The sequence below is a fragment of the Aquarana catesbeiana genome, linkage group LG13 (genome assembly GCF_042186555.1).
Source record: "Aquarana catesbeiana isolate 2022-GZ linkage group LG13, ASM4218655v1, whole genome shotgun sequence".
NCBI classification, from domain to species: domain Eukaryota; kingdom Metazoa; phylum Chordata; class Amphibia; order Anura; family Ranidae; genus Aquarana; species Aquarana catesbeiana.
This window is the reverse complement of record NC_133336.1, coordinates 136,251,621-136,264,008: the sequence shown is the minus strand read 5'-3', so window position 1 is coordinate 136,264,008 and position 12,388 is coordinate 136,251,621. Positions and strand designations below refer to the sequence as shown.

Below are 12,388 nucleotides of genomic sequence, written 5' to 3'. Positions count from 1 at the left end.
CAAAAAAACAAAAAACATAAATTTTTCTATACATTTGCAATTAACAGCCCTTTAAAGATGTTCATTTAAAGTAATAATAAAGACAATGCATGAAGGTAAAAAACCTTGAGTCTTTACAACCATTATAAGGACAAACCTACCTAATATTTCTATAACAGGATTAAAGTGGAACTAAACTCTCTTAATCAACATTAAATGTTTTAATCCTTATGCTGCTAGCATTAGTTAATAGATAGTAAGGAATATTATATTCACTTGCTAAATAAGAACAGAAAACCAAGTGGCAGCCTTACAAAGCTGGCTAACAGTTGCTTGATGTTGGAATGCCAAGGAAACTTCTACCAACCAGGAGGAGTAAGCACATATTAGTGCAGGAGGTGCTTTATCCTTTAGGGCAACGGTTGTCAAACTTCAAGGTGTAGAGGGCCTCGAATGTGGCCCCTGATGTGGCCAAAGGGCCACATATAATATATAGAGATATATATATATATATATATATATATATATATATATATATAGATAGATAGATAGATAGATAGATAGATAGATAGATAGATAGATAGATAGATAGATAGATCTATATATATATATGAATCTCAGAGAGTGATGACTTTGACTTTAAGGCCCAAGTGCAAGATCTGATCTTGTTTTCTGGAAGAAAGACTTTTGCTTAGACTGTGTCTAGAATTAGGCCCAAGTATTCCAGGCGAAAGGAAAGGCTGGAGAGCAGATATTTGAAAGCTGATTATCCAAATGAAAGTTTGAAGTGACTAAATAGTCCCGTGGATGTTTGGAGATAGTTGAAATGGAGATGAGTCATCTAGATATCCGGTGACCTAAATTACCTGAGTTCTTAATGTGTCATTAAATATAACACATCTTCAACACATTTTTCCTAACAATGTGTGGTGAACATTTGTTTAAAAAAAAAAGATTAGAAGAGTGTAAATGCCTGGTGAACGTGGCAGTACAGGGTGGCAAAGGTGTGCTGGACAATTCACAGTGCTCTGTGTTGCTACCGTGACAGCGTATGATTAATTTTCAAACCCTGCTCTTCCTCAATTATGCCCCCCCCCCCACTAGCTACCCCAAGTGACAAATCTGCAAGTCACATGAAAGGGCTACAGCATAATGACTGACAGCAGAGCTCTTCTGTAGCTGTCACATGACAAACTGTTGAAAAAAAATCCATCTAAATAGCAATAGCTTTATTTTAAAAAATGACCTTAAAAGTTATAATTGCCAAGTCTCATTAAATCTAAACTTGTTTACACTCTGCACCCCATGGGGCACTCCAACAGCCTTGTGGGGAAGCTCCAGAACCCGTGGGTGACAGCGCAGTGCATCTACTCCTTCAGCCTTCCGGGGTGGTGCCAGAGCCAAGATCGACAGTTTAGCATTTCCTATTTACCAAGTTTATGTTCAGAGGTGTCACATAGGCCAGATGAAAGGAGGAGAGGATAGGATCTACTTTGCTGTCAAATCACGACTCTGGTGCTGCCCTGCAAGGCTGTAGGAGTGGATGCACTATCAATTACGGCTCTGGAGCCACCCTGCAAGGCTGTAGGAGTGTCCCATAGGGCGCAGCTGAGATGATTATGACAGAACTTAGATTTTAAGCGGTAGTAAACTCATTTTGTGAACTTGTACCTACAGGTAAGCCTATAATACCTCCTAAACTTGCAGTGTTTTGGAAATATTCACACTGGATGCAGCCGTTGACATCACCGGCACATGCGCTCTGAAGGTTCGGCATGCACGGGAGTGACATCATCACGGCCCCAGGCACTCATACAGTTGGAGCCCGTGAACCCATAAGGAAGACCGGGGGAAAATGGAAGCATTGTGAGCGGTGACAGCACACCGCTGGAGGGCTTCAATCTAAGGTAAGTATTTCATAATGTGTTAGTATGCGATGCATACTACCACACTATGCCCTTGCCTTGCAGGGGATTGTTTTTTATTTAAATGCCATGGTTTACTACTGCTTTAACCACTACACATCCGCGCTATGGCCGAATGACGGCCACAGCGCGGACCTGAATTCCCGGGAGGCCGTCATATGATGGCCTCCCCTGTGCACGCTCCCTACGCGCGCTGTGATCACCGAGTCACTGAGACTCGGGTGATCACCGATCCGAGTAAAGGGCCGGTCCCGGCCCCTTACCATGTGATCAGCTGTCAGCCAATGACAGCTGATCACATGATGTAAACAAAAGATCGGTAATCGTTTTTTTTTTCTATTCACGCTGACAGCGTGAGTAGGAAAAAAAAGCCGATCACTGGCTCGGATGTGAGGGACATCGGTCCCCAAGTGGAAGAGGCATATCTGCCTCATCAGTGCCACCATAATAGTGCCATATAACAGTGCCCACAGTGCCACCTAACAGTGCCCACAAGTGCCACCTATCAATGCCCACCTGTAGTGCCACCTATCAATGCCCACCTGTAGTGCCAATCAGTGCCACCCATCAGTGCCCATCACTGCCACCCATCAGTGCCCATCACTGCCGCCTATCAGTGCCCATCACTGCCGCCTCATCAGCGTACATCAATGAAGGAGAAAAATTACCCAGTTTAAATTTTTTATAACAAAATATAAAAAAATTAAAAATTTTTTTTTTTAAAAATTCAGTTTTTTACATTTTTTTAACAAAAAGTAAAAACTGCAGAGGTGATCAAATACCACCAAAAGAAAGCCCTATTTGTGGTGAAAAAATGATAAAAATTTCATTTGCGTACAGTGTTGTATGACCGCGCAATTGTCATTCAAAGTGCGTCAGCACTGAAAGCTGAAAATTGGTCTGGATAGGAGGGGGGTTTAAGTGCCCTGTAAGCAAGTGGTTAATGTAAACAAAGTTATGAAACTTGGCAATTACAACTTATAAGAGCATTTTTAAAATAAAGCTATTGCTGTTTAGGCCTCTTTCACACGTGACGGATCCATGATCCGCCCGGTGAATAATCCGCTTGCTCAGCGGGGATCGCTCCCCCGATCCCCGCTGAGCAGGCAGATAACAGGTCCGTCGCTGCTCACTGTGCAGCGACGGACCTGTCAGACCGCCGCTCTCCCCTATGGGGGATCGGATGACGACGGACCGCAGAGTCCGTCGTCACCCGATCCGAAAAAGGATGCATAAGGAGGTTTTTCCTCTGTTACACTTTTTCGGGTCGGATGTCAGCGGACATGTCACCGCTGACATCCGACGCTTCATAAAGGTCTATGGAGGGTCCGTTCAGGTCCGCCTAAAAAACTGACAGGCGGACCTGAACGGATTGTTTGTGTGAAAGGGGCCTTAGATGGATTTTATTTTTTTTTCACAAATAGTCACATGATTGGGAATGAGCTTCACTCACATATTGACCATTAACTTGCATAGAAACTGGAAAAAGATGATGTGACAAAGTTTAAAAAAAAGGTATTGACAATCGTTACATTATATGTTTCACATATGTCAAAACACGTATGATTGGGTTTAGAAACACTTTAAGAGGGTATAAAGGAGAGCAAGTACCTTTGTGAATTCTCTGAATTAAAAAGGATAGGTTAAAAGGCAGTGCAACAAACTGGAAGGGTTTGTCTCTTACTACAAAGCACAGAAAGCATTGATGAGGTGGGTAAATGGGAAAATGCAGATGAGAATCCTGGATGTCCATGGATGATAGGTATTCCCCTTGTCTCAGAGAGGCAATAGCTGACCTCACAGATTTCATACAAAACGTTGTAATTTGAAAGCACTTGTTTAGGGAATATAAATCCAGAATATAATGAATAATCCCATTGGGATTTGGTACCATGAACAGGTTTGAATAGAAACCTTTGAACCTGACCTCCAGGAGGTACTGAAACCACCAATCCTTAGGACAAGATTGAGCAGATTTTGGCTGGTTTGAGAGAAGAAAGTGGTGAGGGGGTAGAGTTTAATACTTTGTTTTGTACCACTTTGAAAACACTGATTATATCCACAGGTCAGGGATGTCTGACATAGAGATAGAGGGCATTGAGGTAGACCTGGTGGCTTTTGTGTTCCAAGTCTTGTGCTGAAAGGAGGGGCTGAATTTTGGCTTCAAAGTTGAGGCCTGAACAGAGCATTGAGCGTTCTTTGCTTTAAAAAGATAGAAGCCCAGAGGAGGGGATTTTGGAACCTTCCACTGTGGAAAGAGGATCTTTTCCCCTGCAACGCCATTTATCAATTTGTCAAGTGCCTCATCAAAGAGACGTCCTCCTTTAAAGGGCATGAGTGTGAGGTATCTTTTACAGATAGCTTCAGCTGTCCAGATAATTTGTGTATTCTACACATACGGAGAGAAATCAGAGCCATTCTACATATTTGTATTCATGACTTGTTCTAGAGTATCAAGCTAGGAGTGTACTAAGCACAGTCCTGTTGGTTGATCATGGTCCTAGTGCAATTAGCTGTTATTTGACAAACAGACATGGCAGCCATAGCTTGCTGCAGAGCTGGGCCTTCAAGTGAAAAGAGAACCTTTAGGAGTATCTAAATTTTTCAGTCAGCAGAATCTTTGAATGAAGAAATATTTTCATTAGGTGCAGTAAGATACAACCTGCTTGAACACATGTGTCCCTAAATAGTCAACACACAGTATAAGGCCATCCCCCACCCCTCCCTCTGTTTAGCCCTAGGGGCAGGTCCTGTGACAGTGAACTAGCTATCAAAATATCATACCTTTAATAATGCAAAGCATTTTCTGAACAACATCCCTGCTGAGCGGCCAACCTCCTGTGTTCAAAATACAGCAGGCCAGCCACTCAGCGAGAGACACAGAATTCACTGATTGTTGTAGGAGTTAAAATAATTTTAGGACTGACCCAATCATCATAAACTGACCATTCTATTTGTTCAGTAATGTCTTTTTAGACTTAGCAGGTCTCTTAGTACCCAAAGGGGCATGGTGAGACAGAGGAGAATCAAGTGAGCCAATGCAGAGTCTTTTACATACAGCAGAAGTGAGCATATCAACTTTGATAAGCATATTGCGTGAAGCTGTAACATCTGGTGTATAGGGGTGTGGGGGGGGGGAGAAATCTTCCACAGCGTCCTCTAACACCATCTTCGGGTCCTTTTTGATCACCTCAATGTTTGTGTCCTCTAGGGAAAACATTTCAGTTTCTGACTCTGGTAGAGGCAGTGGGGCTGAAGAAGAAGCGTAGCGCTTTTAAGGCCTAGTTAATGATGGCTGTATGAAAGCCGGTACTTGTCTGAGAAATTGTGACATAGTTGCAGAAAAGTCTGCCTTAGTTACATAGTTGGTAAGGTTGAATAAATACAACAGTCCATCCAGTTCAGCCTGTGTATGTTTGTGTGACTATGTTACTACAATTTTCCATATCCTTGTATATTGTTTTCTCTAACAAACACATCTAAAAGTGTTTTGAGATTGTTGACACTCCCCACAGCCTTACCGCTCTAACAGTAATGAACTCCTTACGTAGTTTAAGTTAAACCACTTCTCGACCATCTTCATTAAAGGAGAAGTCCAGCCTGAGTTCGTTTGGCTGGGCTTCTCCTATGGATCACAGGAGTGCAATTTGTTTTGCACTCCTGTGACCCGTTTTCGGCAGAGAGCGGACTTCAGTAAACACCTAAAATCCAAAACGAGGCTGGTCCTTAAGTGGTTAACAAACACTTTAGGCGTTTCTTCTCCAGGGAGAATACGTTTAATGTTTGTAGTCATTCCTCATAACGGAGGTCCTCCAGTCCCCCTATTAGCTTTCTTGCCTTTCTCTGGACTGTCTCCAGTTCCAGCACATCCTTTCTGAGGACCGGTAACCAGAACCATACTCAAGATGTGGCCGAACCAGAGTTTTGTAAAGAATTATAAAAAAAAAAAAACCCTTAAATAACAATGGATTATAGAACAGTTTCTGAGATTCCTTAACCGTTTTCCGACCGGCTCACGCCGATATACGTCGGCAGAAGGGCACGTACAGGCAGATTAACGTACCTGTACGTTGCCCTTTAAGAAGCGGTTTGAGTGTGAGTGTGATCGTGGGTCCCGCGGACCCGATGTCCGCGGGGATACTCGCGATCGTCTCACGGAGAGGAAGAACAGGGAAATGCTGATGTACACAAGCATTTCCTCGTTCGGCCTAGTGACAGGCCACTGATCACAGCTCCCTGTAATCGGGAGCGGTGATCAGTGTCATGTCACACATAGCCACGCCCCCCCAAAGTTAGAATCACTTCCTAGGACACACTTAACCCCCTCACTGCCCCCTAGTGGTTAACCCCTTCACTGCCAGTCACATTTACACAGTAATCAATGCATTTTTAATTGCACTGATCGCTGTATAAATGTGAATGGTCCCAAAATTGCGCCAAAAGTGTCCGATCTGTACCCCATAATGTCACAGTCACGATAAAAATTGCTGCTCGCCGCCATTACTAGTAAAATAAATAAATAAAAATGCCATAAAACAATCCCCTATTTTGTAGACGCTATAACTTTTGCGCAAACTAATCAATAAACGCTTATTGCGATTTTTTTACCAAAAATATGTAGAAGAATACGTATTGGCCTAAAGAATAAAAACCGCAGAGGTGATCAAATACCACCAAAAGAAAGCTCTATTTGTGGGGAAAAAAAGGACATCAATTGTTTAGGAGCCACGTCGCACAACCGCGCAATTGTCAGTTAAAGCAACGCAGTGCCAAATCGCAAAAAGTGCTCTGGTCTTTGGGCAGCCAATGGTCCGGGGCTTAAGTGGTTAACTATAGAGCTAAAATTAGGTTCCTTACCCATAGTGCTCAACATTTACATTAATGCCCGGTAAACACGACCGGTTTTGCCGTCGGAATAAACTCCGAAGGTTTCTCCGACGTAATTCCATTCAAGTGGTCTTGCCTATACACGGTCTAACCAAGTCCGACCAAAGTCCGACCGTCAAGAACGCGGTGACATACAACACATATGACGGGACTAGAAAAAGGAAGATCAATAGCCAGTAGCCAATAGCTTCTGTCTTGTACTTGCTTCAGAGCATGCGTTGTTTTTGGCCCGTCGGAACAGCATACAGACGAGCGGTTTTCCCGATAGGAATTGGTTCCGTCGGAAATATTTAGAACATGTTCTATTTCTAGATCCGTCAGAATTTTCTAAAAAAAAGTCGGATAAGGCATACACATGCTCGTGTCTGCGCGGCATTAGTGTCTCTACAAATTTAGCCCTGAAGAAGTCTTTCCCTAACCAATTGTTGTGGTGCAAGGCCTGCCTAGCCTAATCACGGTTGCAACATTTTATAAAATGTATGGAGCACATTTCTATGTTGACAAGTACATTTTCCCGTATGAGCATATTATTCACTTGTTCTACCCATTGTCCCCTAGTAGGAACTCGAGGTGATATCCAATATCGTGTTATCAATTTGTGAGCGAGATAAAATAATCTCAGTACCGCCACATGTCCTTGTGGTGTAAGTGTTTCTTTAAAGCGCCCAGTAAACAGTCAATGGAATCGTTTGAAAGGTATAACTGAAATACTTGTGATATTGTAGAAATAACCCCTGAATCATGTGTATCAAGTCTCCATTATCTCTTTCACATTTCGGACATAGTGGTGAACTTCTGTTAAGTAGGAGGTGGATGGAAGGCGCGTGATCAGATGCTCACATCAAAACAGGTTAGGTTTAATCATGTATAAAAAATACAAAGACATAAATATTAAACCATACAAATACTACGTTGCATAAAAACAGGTGACAAAATAAGCACTAAGAAGTTAAAATTGGGGTATGCCCATGTAGAGGCAGGTAATTAAAAAAGGCTGACGTGTTTCGAGGGTAACCTCTTAATCAGAGCCAACAGAACAGGAGCACAGTCTGTATGGGCCGGTAGGCCGACATGTGTACATGGGAGGGAGTGGCTAGTTGGAGAGTATGTCCTGTAGTGGATAATTAGTTATTCTACATTCCATATCAGTCCCCGTCCAGGCGTTCTACAAATGTAATAGGAAATGTAAATAGAATTGTATTTCCCTTGCGGTGGTGCTTGGCTGTCGGATGTACCTGTCTCCAGTGGGTATGGAGTAGCAGCTGCAACCTGTATGCGTCCTTAGGGGTAGGAAGCCGTTTAATCCTGGAAGTTGGAGGGGGGAGGAGGTGTTCTTGAGGTAGCTGGAGCCTTGGATACCTGAACGTGATGTGACTTTCTGCCTGGGATATACTTGCCTATCCCAGGCAGAAAGTCAGTGTGCACCTAAAGCTACCTGAAGAAAATGAATGGTGTTCTTCTGATCTTTTTAGTACAGTACCGCAGACAGCTGCAGTATTTACAAGTTAGTGTAGTGCGTCCTCTGCACAGTGTGCACCTAAAGCTACTTGAAAATTAGTGGTGTTCTTCTGATCCTATTAGTACAGTACCGCAGGCAGCTGCAGTATTTACAAGTTAGTGTAGTGCGTCCTCTGCACAGTGTGCACCTAAAGCTACCTGATAAAAAATAGTGATGTTCTTCTGATCCTATTAGTACAGTACTGCAGGCAGCTGCAGTATTTACAAGTGTAGTGCATCCCCTGCACAGTGTGCACCTAAAGCTACCTGAAGAAAATTAGTGGTGTTCTTTTGATCCAATTAATACCACAGGCAGGCAGCTACAGTATTTACAGTTAGTGTACTGCGTCCTCTGCACAGTGTGCACCTAAAGCTACCTGGCGACAATTGCTGTTGTTCTGCTCCTATTAATACCACAGGCAGGCAGCTACAGTATTTACAGTTAGTGTACTGTGTCCTCTGCATAGTGTGCACCTAAAGCTACCTGAATAAAATTGGTGGTGTTCTTCTGATCCTATATTAATACCACAGGCAGGCAGCTACAGTATTTACAGTTAGTGTACTGTGTCCTCTGCACAGTGTGCACCTAAAGCTACCTGAAGAAAATTGGTGGTGTTCTTCTGATCCTATATTAATACCACAGGCAGGCAGCTACAGTATTTACAGTTAGTGTACTGTGTCCTCTGCACAGTGTGCACCTAAAGCTACCTGAATAAAATTGGTGGTGTTCTTCTGATCCTATATTAATATCACAGGCAGGCAGCTACAGTATTTACAGTTAGTGTACTGTGTCCTCTGCACAGTGTGCACCTAAAGTTACCTGAATACAATTGCTGTTGTTCTGCTCCTATTAATACCACAGGCAGGCAGCTACAGTATTTACAGTTAGTGTACTGCGTCCTCTGCACAGTGTGCACCTAAAGCTACCTGAAGAAAATTGCTGTTGTTCTGCTCCTATTAATACCACAGGCAGGCAGCTACAGTATTTACAGTTAGTGTACTGTGTCCGCTGCACAGTGTGTACCTAAAGCTACCTGAAGAAAATTGGTGGTGTTCTTCTGATCCTATATTAATACCACAGGCAGGCAGCTACAGTATTTACAGTTAGTGTACTGCGCCGTGTGCACCTAAAGCTACCTGATTAAATTGGTGGTGTTCTTCTGATCCTATATTAATACCACAGGCAGGCAGCTACAGTATTTGCAGTTAGTGTACTGTGTCCTCTGCACAGTGTGCACCTAAAGCTACCTGGAGACAATTGCTGTTGTTCTGCTCCTATTAATACCACAGGCAGGTAGCTACAGTATTTACAGTAAGTGTACTGCGTCCTCTGCACAGTGTGCACCTAAAGCTACCTGAAGAAAATTGCTGTTGTTCTGCTCCTATTAATACCACAGGCAAGCAGCTACAGTATTTATAGTTAGTGTACTGTGTCCGCTGCACAGTGTGCACCTAAAGCTACCTGGAGACAATTGCTGTTGTTCTGCTCCTATTAATAAAACAGGCAGGCAGCTACAGTATTTACAGTTAGTGTACTGTGTCCTCTGCACAGTGTGCATCTAAAGCTACCTGAATAAAATTGGTGGTGTTCTTCTGATCCTATATTAATACCACAGGCAGGCAGCTACAGTATTTACAGTCAGTGTACTGTGTCCTCTGCACAGTGTGCACCTAAAGCTACCTGAATAAAATTGGTGGTGTTCTTCTGATCCTATATTAATACCACAAGCAGGCAGCTACAGTATTTACAGTTAGCGTACTATGTCCTCTGCACAGTGTGCACCTAAAACTACCTGGTGTTCTGATCCTATTAATACCACAGGCAGGCACCTACAGTATTTACAGTTAGTGTACTGCGTCCTCTGCACAGTGTGCACCTAAAGCTACCTGAACAAAATTGCTGGTGTTCTTCTGATCCTATATTAATACCACAGGCAGGCAGCTACAGTATTTACAGTTAGTGTACTGTGTCCACTGCACAATGTGCACCTAAAGCTACCTGGAGACAATTGCTGTTGTTCTGCTCCTATTAATACCACAGGCATGCAGCTACAGTATTTACAGTTAGTGTACTGTGTCCTCTGCATAGTGTGCACCTAAAGCTACCTGAATAAAATTGGTGGTGTTCTTCTGATCCTATATTAATACCACAGGCAGGCAGCTACAGTATTTACAGTTAGTGTACTGCGCCGTGTGCACCTAAAGCTACCTGATTAAAATTGGTGGTGTTCTTCTGATCCTATATTAATACCACAGGCAGGCAGCTACAGTATTTGCAGTTAGTGTACTGTGTCCTCTGCACAGTGTGCACCTAAAGCTACCTGGAGACAATTGCTGTTGTTCTGCTCCTATTAATAAAACAGGCAGGCAGTTACAGTATTTACAGTTAGTGTACTGCGTCCTCTGCACAGTGTGCACCTAAAGCTACCTGAAGACAATTGCTGGTGTTCTCATACTAATAATACTACAGGCAGGCAGTTGATTCTGCTAGCTGCAGTATCAGTATATATATATATATATATATATATATATACACATACACATCCCAGCTTTGTGCAGCTACATCTCACTGCAGGTCATTAGTATGACTGGAAGGCCAACAAGGAGAGGCAGACAGTCACAAGCCAATAAAAGAGGGCAAGCAGGCTCTGTGTCTAGAGGCAACAGTGCTGGTCATGGAGACGGTGCATCCTCCTCAGCACGTGGCCGTGGGACACGCTTGTCCTTTTTTTCGGCCGCTGGCCGTGTTGAGCAGCAACATGCAGAAGACTTGGAAGAGTGGATGACCAAGCCGTCCTCATCCTCTCTCACCCAGGCTCAGGGTACTTTGTCTGGCAAAGCAGCTGCCAACGGGGCCTCTTCCCTCGGCTCAATGGCATCAGTCACTCCTTCCTTAGCCCCACCATTACCTCCTGAGGAGTCCCCCGAACTGTTTGACCACAGTGTTGGGTACATGCTCCTCCAGGAGGATGCCCAGCATTTTGAAGGCTCCGATGATGGTACCCAGCTAGAGGAAGGCAGTAACGTGAGCCCAGAGAGAGGGGGTGCCGAAGAAGGACAGCAATCTGGCAGTCATGTTCCCCCAGCTGCAGCATACTGCCAGCTTTGCTCCAGTGATGAGGAGGGAGGGGATGAAAAAAAAGACCCACACCAAAGAACAAAGAGGACCACTCCTTGCTCCTCATCAGCTGAGATCTCCAACCCCACTATACCTTTAGTCCTCTCTGAGACCTGCACTGAGAGGAATGAAAGTGTAGAATTAGGTGTGTCACAGCCAAGTACTTGGGGTCAATCTGCTATCGGTACACCGACCTCAGATTGTACCAGGCAAATTTCCCTGCCCCAGCTGCTGCACTGCCGAAAGAAGTTCGCTCCCAGCCATCCACATGCCCAGCGGTTGAATGCTACCTTGGCTAAATTGCTAGCACTTCAACTGCTGGCTTTTCAGTTGGTAGATTCTGCCCCCTTCCGTGAGTTTGTGGAATGCGCGGTTCCTCAGTGGCGGGTTCCCAAACGCCACTTTTTCTCACGGAAGGCGATTTCGGCTCTCTACCGGAATGCAATGTCTTGGCCTTGCTGGACAGGGCGGTCAGCGGTAAGGTGCATATTACCGCTGACTCATGGTCCAGCAGGCATGGACAGGGACGTTACCTATCTTTCACCGCGCACTGGGTGACTCTTCTGGCAGCTGGGAAGGATGCAGGACAGGGTGCAGTAGTGTTGTAGTAATGGACAGGGCACTTGAGGCAGAACAGAGGCAGGAAGAGGAGGATTTCCTTAGCTTTCAAGGCCCCCTTTATCCAGACAGTGTTCCTGCGTGCCCGCCGATCACACAGGAAGAGGACGAGGAGGAAGAGGATTGTGTCAGCATGGAGGTGGAGCCTGGCACTCAGCATTAGCAGCAGTCTTTAAGGGATCATTTACAGTCCCAAGAAACCCATGGACTTGTACGTGGCTGGGAGGAGGTGGCTGCGGATCATGTCGTCCTTAGTGACCCAGAGGACTCCGAACCGAATGCCTCAGCAAACCTACGCTGCATGGCCTCCCTGATCCTCTAAAGCCTGCAGAAGGATCCTCGTATTCGTGGTATCAAGGAGAGG

General features: G+C 44.4%; 1 protein-coding gene across 2 annotated transcripts in view; it reads right to left on the bottom strand.

Annotated features, from left to right (window-relative positions):
- The window catches only part of INO80 (INO80 complex ATPase subunit), a 357,091-nt gene that overhangs the window by 129,750 nt on the left and 214,953 nt on the right, over positions 1-12,388 (bottom strand). The gene's annotated exons all lie outside the window — the stretch shown is intronic.